The sequence below is a fragment of the Boleophthalmus pectinirostris genome, unplaced genomic scaffold (genome assembly GCF_026225935.1).
Source record: "Boleophthalmus pectinirostris isolate CB_2022bp ecotype Guang Dong unplaced genomic scaffold, ASM2622593v1 HiC_scaffold_7, whole genome shotgun sequence".
Lineage (NCBI taxonomy): Eukaryota > Metazoa > Chordata > Actinopteri > Gobiiformes > Gobiidae > Boleophthalmus > Boleophthalmus pectinirostris.
The window spans coordinates 23,033,428-23,044,401 of record NW_026571473.1 but is presented as its reverse complement, the minus strand read 5'-3'; positions in this window follow the sequence as shown (position 1 = coordinate 23,044,401).

Genomic DNA, 10,974 nt, shown 5'->3' with positions numbered 1-10,974 from the left:
TCATTAAGTAGTAGTTTTAAAGTTAACTGCTATTTTTGCCTCAATTATAGCCTGATTCATCAGCTGGTTTCACTTCATAGAAACCGGCGGACCTCGTAGCATTAGGATTCGTTCACTCAAGTGTAGGCAGGTACTTTCTTTTATTTAACCAATCGCTGCTGCTTGGTCATCGCGTATGTAACGTGCCACTAACGGGCCTAACTGGTATATTAAGCTTTTCCCAAATCCCGTAGGAAGAAGGGCAATAATGTCTTTCCCCTTGATAAAATTCACCAAAAATTCTCTTTGTTCCAGCTTTAACTCCTCGATCTCAGGAATCATTTCCAACACAGAATGTATGGCTCTTCGCTGATTGGCTGGTGCCCGAACTCACGCTTTCAGGGTTCTTGCAAACCGTCTGGTGTTTTCTGATTCCTGACCTAGTTGCTAGAGAGAAATGAAATTGAGTGGACAAGACTAGAATAACAATGTTGTTATCTTTAAAAATATATTTTTTAATTTTATCTTTTGTCAAGACCGCAGAAAGACTGCTAATATCTTCTTCTTCACACTATAACATACATCAAAACTTTGCATAATACATGTCCTTTAATGAATCATACAAACATATAATATAGACTTCTAATAATTGCCATTTACCTAAAAAAAAATAAAAAATAAAAAAAAAAATTAATTATAAATATATTAGTTCAACGTCTGTTCTGCCCCAAACCAGATTCTTTTTAAGGATTAAAATGAAAAATTGAAAAACTGTGTAGCCTTATAATTTAACCTCTGCAAGTACATTTTGTGTATTTGATCATCTTTGGAAGTACTACATGTGGGAGAGTCTATCAAACATCACATTAGATGTTTTAAAGATAAAGTCAGAGATGGTTAGAACATGAAGGAGGCAACAGGAGTTTTATACGTGAGTTGAATTCCAAATCTAAAACTGCGAGACAGGAGGTACAGAAGAAAACCAAAGAGGAGATTTATTCATACTTTCTTTTACATAACAGGTAATTCACTCAACTAAGACAGCTAATGAGGTTACCTTAAAGAGAAACTCAAACTATGCAACTTTTCTAATGGAGATCAATAAATCCATTAAAGTCTTTCCATTTTGTTCCCATAGTTTTTAGCAATAAGACACTTGCAAATGAGTAGTATCTGGAAGATAGTGGAAAGCAATATCTAGGGAGCCTGCCTGATGTCGAACGCAAAAAAAGATAATAAATTAGGGTGACCAAACATCCATTTTTCTTGGGACATGTCCGTTTTTTGCGTTGTGTCCTGGGCGTCCGGGTTTTTTTTTTCATAAAGTGATGTAAATGTCCGGGTTTTCATTACCTTTCACTGGGTGATTAACCTGAGCGGTTCCCGTAGCTCTCTGTGCACTCAGAAGGAGCGAGCAGACACAAACAGTCAGTCAGCCTGCAACATGCCAAAGCACAAATGTGCATTAATGACATGGACAAGAACTCCCCATTTTCCATCCCGGTCGGGGACTCGGGACATGTGGGAGGCCATGTGCACAGTGCGAGTTGAGAGTAGCTCAATGTCGAGGCCCCACCCCCGGTAAGGTGTCCGGGTTTTCACAAACAAAAATATGGTCACCCTATACTAAATTGTGGCTGCAAATGACTTTTTTGTTCCCACAATATGGTTCATTCATTCGTTCCCACATTTTAGTTAAATTGTTCTCACGTTTTAGTTAATTCGTTGCCACATTTGAGCCAATTCGTACACATCACTACGGGGTCAGTCCATGAGTCCCATTAGTCCGACAGCCTATTAGTCCGACCATACTCAGTAGAGATGCATGGATGACATAAATTCGGAGTGTGGGTGGAATTCTCGATTGTCCTGTGTGGCTCTTTTCTTTTTCTGGTGTTTGTGACTCCCCGCCCAGGCTCTAAACGAATTCCACCCACACTCCGAATTTACGAGCAGTTTATTTTCAGCACGTTACTACGCATCCAGCATCCCTACTATGTGTATATGGTTGGACTAATGCGCTTTTGGACCAATGGGCCCTTTAACTAAAACTTGGGAAGGATTTCCCAAAAACATGTTAACGAATTAACAAAAACGTGGGAACGAATTAACAAAAATGTGGGAACGAATTGCATATTGTGGGAATGAAATAGTAATTTGAGGTCACGATTTAGTATCTTTTTTCACGTACATCATCAGGCGTACTCCCTAAATATCATCTTCGAGCACTTTAACTTTATATTCTAGATATGTTCCAAATCATTAATACTTTGAATGACAAATCTGTTTAGAAACCCTGGCTTAGTAATTCATCAGAACCAGCCAGCTCCCATGATGCAACCCTCCTCCATATTAGCGAACTCTTATTTCATCTCTGGCCGTCCTCCACACTGTTTTGCCGCTGAATCCTCTGAGTGAGTGAGTGGTTGAAGGTGACTTGTTAGGAAGCAGGAGGCGTACAGAAAGTGCAGTTCGTGTTAGAAATCTTGATGAAAGCTTTTATTTGAGTCCATCGCTAACGAGAGAGATGGACCAGGCAAAAGGAACGTGATAAAAAACATCTGTCTGAGAGCCCTCCTCCCTTTGCTCAGCCCCTCGTCTCTGCCAAACAACATGAACCAATACACACCCACGTACAAGCTTTCCCTTTTACTGCTCGAAATGTAAATTCTACTCATAAAAAGTGTTTCAATCCCCCAGATCCTTTTCAAAAAATGTTTTAACTCAACACTGACCTTAATTAACATTCGTATTAATATATTCTTTTGATTCTTTTCAGAGCTTTTTTAACAACTCCCAGGCGTAATTTTATTCTGCATTAACTTTCTATTACCCGACTGGTTCAGGTGAAAGAGGATTTGGAAATGGGATTATTAAAAGGCTATAGCTTCATTGACATGCTTTGATTTGTTACGATTCTTGCATTAGAGTTGGATAATTGACAGAGTGATCCTGGTTGCAATGAGTATTAAAATGGGACAGTCTAGACTACTTTTTACAGCTAACATTGGAAACTCGCACTTTAGGCTGGTTTGTGAAGTAGTCTGGCAATTCCTGCTTTCTGTCTCCTGCCAATCAAATTAAAATGTGAAATTTAAGACAGCTATTCATATCATGCCATCGTTTATTATCATTAACCCATCTTGAAAGCAACAAATAGCCTACCTCAAATGTACCCTATAATTTCACAGCCTTGCCTTTAATATCTTATTTAATCTGACTGCAACTAAAATGGTACATTTCTCTATCAGACATAAAGATTAGACATAGAGATTAGAGGGCCGATATTTGCACTATTTTCCATATGGGTTATCAGCCTTAAATCTTCTGCCTTGGCCGATGCTTGAAATGGGTTAACTGATTGCTGCATAAAGCTTTATTTGAACACTTGGATGCATTGATGACATTCATAAAATGAGATTACACTGGTCCATTACGGGTTAGTAGTAAAAACAAGGTTGTGGGTGTCTAAAAATACTTTCTGTTGAGATTATCTTTCTTTATTGTAGTCTAATTATGCAGAGCAATAAAAAAAAAAAGATATTTATTATGTTGTTTATGTGTTGTCATTTCAAATCATATACTAAAACTGCCCAAAAATATCGGCAAATGGTCAGTATCTGTACCAGCGATGAAAAACCCCATATTGGACGGATGATGTCTTATTGATCTGATCGTTCTCATGCATCCACCTGTAATCCAGAGCAGATTAGGGTTAGCATGTGTCCCTCCACAGCTCGAGTGTCCTCTGTGGTGAGACTACTGGTTTGGCTGGACGTGGGAATGTGCTGTTTACCTGCGTTGGAACAGAAGTGCAGTGTGTGTGTTGAAAGGCCTCATTGATAGGCCTGAAGCCTGGGCATTTCCTGCTCTGCTGCTGCTGACAGCACTAACGGTACACTGGGGACCGCCCTGTCAGCAGCTCCCAATCTCCATAAACAAGTGGGCCTTCAAGCAGACACAGGATCAACAGGTTGTAAAGGTGGTCCCAGGTCAGAGCAGAGTGTGGACTTTCACTGGAGCTATCATTCATCAAGACTTTTCCATTCTGCTGTTCGGACATTAGTCATTAGTCATTAGTTAAGGTTTGGGTTTTGACTTCTGTGAATAAACAAAAAAACAAAATGGCTGTGGAAATGCATACAAAACTAAGGATCTAAGGATAGTGCCAACCCTGACAGTACACTCACTATAGACTGAGGTAACCAAATGGATTCTATCTGCAATCCACCGGTGTATGTGCAAACCAACATCTGAGATAATTATTTAACTTAAAAGGAAGATATACTGTAGGAAGTGTATTTACCCCTGAAGTAGAACTGGTTGAATTCCATATGGGATCTCTCAACACAGAATACATGACATTTTTTTAGAGACGGCCCAATGTAGATTTTTTCCTTTTTTTTTTTTTTTTTTGAGTCGATATCTTATATTTGGCCTGCTGCTGTGGTCGATAACTGATATTTGCAGATACCGAAGTTTAGCTTTTAGTCCACAAATGTATCCTAAATTTAAGTAAATACCATATATTCATATTTCATTTGCGTGGTCTGGATTCTATCTGCAATCCTCCTATATATGTGCAAATCCTACATCTGAGATGAACAGCAGGAGGTGTTTTTATCTTCGAACTAGAACTGGTTTAATTTGATTAATCTGATCTCTGTATAGTTGTTAGAGAAAGCATGTCACTTTCATGTCCATTACATTGGCCTTGTAAATTCTTTAAGATGAAACAAACTCTGATCAATTAGAGTGGACTCAGAAAATTTTTATTTTATTGTCAGGTAAGCCTAATGCCAAACTGTTGCTTTGTGTATACCGTTTTATACGTTGCTTCAAAATTCTCCTTCAGATCTCAAATAAAGCACATCTGATCTCTAACCTGTGCTAGTCGGACATAAGGGTGAATTTGTGATTCCATAACACAAAATGGCCAACACATTAAGATTGTTCTTGTTGAAGCAGAGCCTGTGTTGCCATGGTAGCAGTGACACCAGTGATTACCTTGTGATTAATGTGTTTATATGAAGCCAGCCTCAGTGTCATGTTATCGCTTTAATTAGTGCATGCAGTTTTAATTACTGACATGGCTCTAATCTATCTCTGACTGATCAACTCTGATACGAAAAATGTGATAATTCCTTCTTTAATCAAATAGTCACATACCTGATCTCATAACACAGTAAATGGATTAGGAATAATATGTTCACTAAGATTTATGCTGTTGATTACAAATAAGAGTATCATACTGAGCTAATGTTGAAGACGTTATACATTTACATTATTTAGATTAGGAGAGGGCATGCTATTTTGTTTATTGTTGGTGTTAGCATTGTTTATGGGGAATAAATAACATATAAATACGTACATTCAAAGAATAATCACTCAGCTTTAAAAGTTCTGTATTATACAAAATAGACTCTTAGCTTCAAGCCTTGTTTTCATGTTGTTACCTCATCAAAAACATATCTGGTGTTTTTTGTTTCTTTCACACATGTAACACTCAGTTATTGGACTGTCTCTACATCAGAGGTATCAAACTTGTGGCACTGGCCGAAGAGACAATTTCTAATTTCTATTAATAGTGACCTGCTGATAAAATGCATAAGACAATTTAAACTACAATTCCCATAATGAACTGCCGTGTAGATTCTGAGAACAGAAACTTCAGGAACAGGCGGGAGTGACTGTCATAGCCTGAGGAGCAACATCTTGAGATAATGCTATAGTAGATGAGAAGAGAAGTAGTTTCCTATCACACTGTATTGTATATCACACACTAGAGAGTAACTTTCTCCCTAAATTCTATTATAATATTATTATGTGCATTTGGAACTATGGAAATAATAAACACACACAACCCTTTGGCATTCATCACCAATAATGTCAAAATGAAGTAGTCACCAAAATGTAGTTATTTTAAAACCAATGATAGGATCAGCAACAGACAATAATAGAATAAAAATAGAGTCTGCTTAGTAAAATATTGTATGCAGAACTTCCACCCCTGGCGGACAGAGCTCTGGTCAGGGCGCTGTGCTGGACAAAGACAGGACAAGAAAGACCAAAGAACTCCAAGACCTACGTACCACACATAAGGCACTCTGGTACCTGTATGATTTTACAGTACAGGAAAATAAGCAACTGAAACAAGAGGTGCGAACTTAAAAAAAAAAACTTTTAAAAAATTAAAAATTAAAAACACAGTGAAGCACTTCCTGTATTACCTCATGACATCACAAGGTGGTTTAAGAGAACAAAAGGTGTACGACGGGTTTGAGTGTTAAACACAACTCCAGGTATATTTGTGATGAGAAAGCGACATAACGTATATCAGAAAATTGTGTAATATTGACCCTGTAAGGGTGCAATTATTTTATAATGGCGGTTTCAGCACCTGCTTGTCTCTATGGAGATGTAAGAGGTTAGCTTTCAATGGTCTAAAGTATGACATTAATCCTATCTAGCATTAATTAACTTACATATTTGCTACTACACAAAAACCCCAAAGCTCTTACTGTGTGAAATCTTGTATCTCCACCACAGATCTAAGATTTGGTCTGGTGCCTGCTTGTGTACTTGATATGATGTGATGATGAGGGAGCTTTAAAGCCATATTGTGGGACATTGATTTCAGGTAAATCATTTACATCTCCATGAAGACAAGCAGGTGAGAATAAATACAAGATTAAACTGGACTCATTTTTAGACTGATATTGAGAGATTTTTGTTGTACCTGTTTGTACAAATGAGTAAATATCTCAGCTCTACAATATTATCGTTTTTCAGTTTTTCTAATTTCAAATTTTTTTTCTCTTCAGAATTTGCAGTGTTGCATTTGACATTTTCAGAGTGAGTTTCGCCACAGTGCCCTGTCGACATTGTGAGCATGTGTCTGTTGGTGAGGGCCACCTGCCTGCACAGCTGCTGTCAGTCTGCTCCTTCTCTGCTCCCTCTCTACAGGTGGACATGGGACACTTTTCCACTGCTCTGTGCCAGCCTGTTTATGTTGCCTATGGCCACTCCACAACACTGTTTTAGCCATTAGTAAGTAGTCCACAGCTTGGCTTCGTTGCGACTGCCTGCAGCTAGTGTCTGGCCCAAACCCAAATGACAAAAAGTACACCTGAAGTTTCAAGGAAGGAAGAGGAAGATAATGGGCAAGCCACTCATTAGTACTAAAATAAAAGTTTTAATAATGTACATTGTCTACTACTCTCGTTTTAGGATGTCCCTAATTGTATATTTTGAATGACGAACCACCAACGCACTTTTATCATATTGTTCCTATAATGGAACCAATTTCTGGTTTCTGTGTTCATTTTGGGTTAGTGCAGAGTGGGAGGCTGTTGCGATAGTTACCCTGGGGCTGATTGATGGAAGTATTGCTGCGGCCCTTGTAACATACAACACTAATTACTACACCATCAAAAATAAAATCACCTTATTAGGCAAGGTGTGTCTTGCCTAAGGACACAATGGCAGTATGCATATCTAGAAACAGCTAGTCTGAGAGAAATCATGTTACAAAAGTATAAAATATGTTCAAATTAGTACAGACAAAACCATTTCACATATGAATTTATGTATTTATTAGTGATTAAGCAGTCAATGTTAGCTCTTTCTTTTTTGTTTAGGACCTCTACATGCTGTAGTAGCTTGTACAAAGTTACTTCTCCTCCAAGTTGATCCTGCATAAATAAGGCAGTTCAACTATTAACAACATTTCTTACATAACAACAAAGAAACTTTTAATAACTAGAGTAAAAGATAAAATTCCATGTGATTTGTTCGTCTTCTTTCTTCCTGTTTCTGCATGTTCAGAATAGTGATGAGGCCATTGCTCTTCTATCTTATCAAACATCTTAAAAGACCTGCCCTTGGTGGTATCTTTCTTAATACCACGCTGAAATTAAATAATCCGTATCCTCTGATGATTATAAACTTGCATTTTCTCTCACAGACGTAGCGCTGACCTTCTGACTGGGATTTGATGGAAAAATTTGAATTAATTTCATCTCCTCTAAGTATGACGACAATAGAGCCACAGCCACTGAGCTTATTTTTGTCACTGGAAAACAAGCAAATGAAATTCTGGAAATTCTGAATGATGCAATTTCATGCAATGACATTTTTCACAGTGCAACATGGAAGAATTTTAGCTTGGAGTAACCCATATTTTAATTTTCAGACAGAAGGAAGAAACCATCATTTATAACTCGAAGTGAGCCTGCGAGGATTTCAAAAGGTAACTGCAAAATTGTTGAGTTGGGACTATAGGTTATGTTTTCTAATATTTGGCTTTGACTTCCATCCAGGAATATTCACATGTGATCTGTAATTACCTCAGAGTGAGAGTTGTGTTGTGTATACGCTATTGAAAAGCCACCAGACCAGTAAATACATACATACATGCATACATACATACATACATACATACATACATACATACATACATACATACATACATACATAGTAAATATGTTTGAACTTGATGTTAGTGTTAATCAAAATACATTCATATATGTTGTAATGTTTGTAATTCAGAGTTTACTTCTTTGGTACACATTTTGAAAGGTAATGTAATTTTTTGATAGTACATGAATCTGTACTCTTATATATCAGTGATAATAAGACACTGCTTCTCAGAGGTCTTTTTCATGTAGATAAAAGCCACTGAAGTGTAGTTTAATAGAGTTTTTCTCAATCAGTGGTATGGGGACCCCTGGAGTTCTGTGAGAACTAATGAGGGGGGTACATGGAATGAGTTGAATAAGTTGTAAATATAAAATGTAAATATAAATAATTGTAAATATAAAATGTTCTTTGAAAATGTTATTCATTCTACAACTTCAGGAATCTTTATAGGATTATTTTCAATTATCACTAATTATCATTAAAACAAGAACATAGTATTTGTTGACAAAAGACAACAGTAAGCAGATTAATACCTATGAAAGAATATACAACACAAGGTGGGCCCTCGAGTGTGAAAAGAAGTTTAGTGGTACTTGAGACAAAGTGTTAGGAACCACAGGTCTCATATAGACAGTGCCACACAAGAAGGTGGTGATAGTTCCTGCAGAGATTCCAGTTAAAGTTATTATTGAAGTATCCATCTTCACTATAGTAGCATTTAGGCCATCAATGAACACTTAAATGATTGCAATGAGTGAACCTCAGACATTCACTGCACTGTGAAAGCTGACTGGCCCACTCATGAGTATAGGAGGAGACAGTTTTCCTGGAGCCCCTCAGCTCTGGGCACACTGACTCTGCATGCGCTATAGATAATCTTTTTGCTCCAGACCGTTTCCAATGCGGCGTGGACCACATGCGGTCAGCCTGTGGTGAGAGAGCCCCCTGCTAAACACGATGGCCTGCCACACATTTCACGGTGCTGCATGGGAGAGTTAATCTGAGCACCCGCTGTGTGCCAGTGTCACCCACATATCACCGTGTCTGCCCACCCCACCTGCCGCTCCCCACGACCCATCACTGATCAGTATAGTGGTGGTGGTGATTATAAAAAATTATAATCCTACTTCAAGAAAATAAACTTGCATTGACATATGTCAAAAGGATGTTTCTTTTCCTGTTTTGATGTGTTGTTGAACCTTTAGATAAGACAAGGTAGGGATCATAAACTGGACTGACAGTGTGACTTCACCCATAGCATTCAGTTCCAGTCAAATGAAGCTCACGAGGCTAGCAGTTATAGTGGTGAATTTGAAGCTGAGTTCCATTTTAGGAATAGGAATTTATTTACAGACAAAATAGCAAAATAAAAACGGCAGGATCATGTAGAGGGGGTTAATGCGTACATTTTTAGACCAAAATGACGAGGCTCTCTACAGCAACTACAGAGAAGGCTGACAGTTCTTCAGTGTTTAGTCAATGGGCATTGATGGAGCCAAAAGCGGCCTCATGAACACTTCCTCTTTGAACGCGGTGGCTATCGAGTTAGCTATGCCCATTTATATACAGTCTATGATGGGGGGAGACATTCACCTGAATTCCTCACCATGACAGTAGTATTTATCTCATAATCAAATATCCAGTCCTGTTTCATGCTATTAAACAGCATCAAGAATGCTCACTAATGCTCCTGCTGTATTCATTTGGGGTGTGCTGGTGAATACATTAGCGTGATTAGCTGTAATACGGAGCTTTGGCTCTGCATGCCTCACTCTTCTATAATGGGTCACCTGTATTTAGAACATTACATGGTTAAAAGTTGGCTGACTATTGCCAATGTACAGATCTTACTCCCTGTGTACTCATTAGACTAATGTGATATCAGTGTGTGCATATAGTTTATGTTGCTGTGTGTTTAAAAGTGGACCACGTAACTTTTTGGTTGGGGGGTTGGGGGTCTGTCACCTTGTTTCCATTGCTCTGCCTGGAATACTCCACACTATAACAGCTCTGCTTTACTTTATTCACCTAATACACATTTAAATAGAAACACCAGTGTGAAGAATGCATGAATCTGTAATTTGATGGTAGTTACTAGTTGGAAGTAGGAGTGTAACAGTATCCAAGTCTAACAATACAATATCTTCACGGTATGAACCTCACGGTACGTACAATATTTATTACGATATCGTGGGAAAGCTCACAATATGGTGGGCAGATTGACAATTAGGGATGTAACTATATCCAAATCTCTTGGTACAATGCTTTAACGATATATACATCTCACAGTACAATATTTATTGCAATATTTTGTGGAGGCTAACAAAACTGTTAATGTGCTACTTTTTCCTCTTAAAATGCTTTGATAAGACTTAATCCAAAGATTTAAGACTTAAAAGTGCTTAGCACTGTTATTTCTTCTTGTAGGCTATATTGAAATGGAGCAAAGGATCATGGTCTATGTAGTTCCCTCTGTCTATTGCTGCACCATTACCCTTAATTTAAGTAAAGAGACTTGTAATTTGATATATTGTGATGGTCCATGATATTATTGTGAGAACTTTGACGATACGA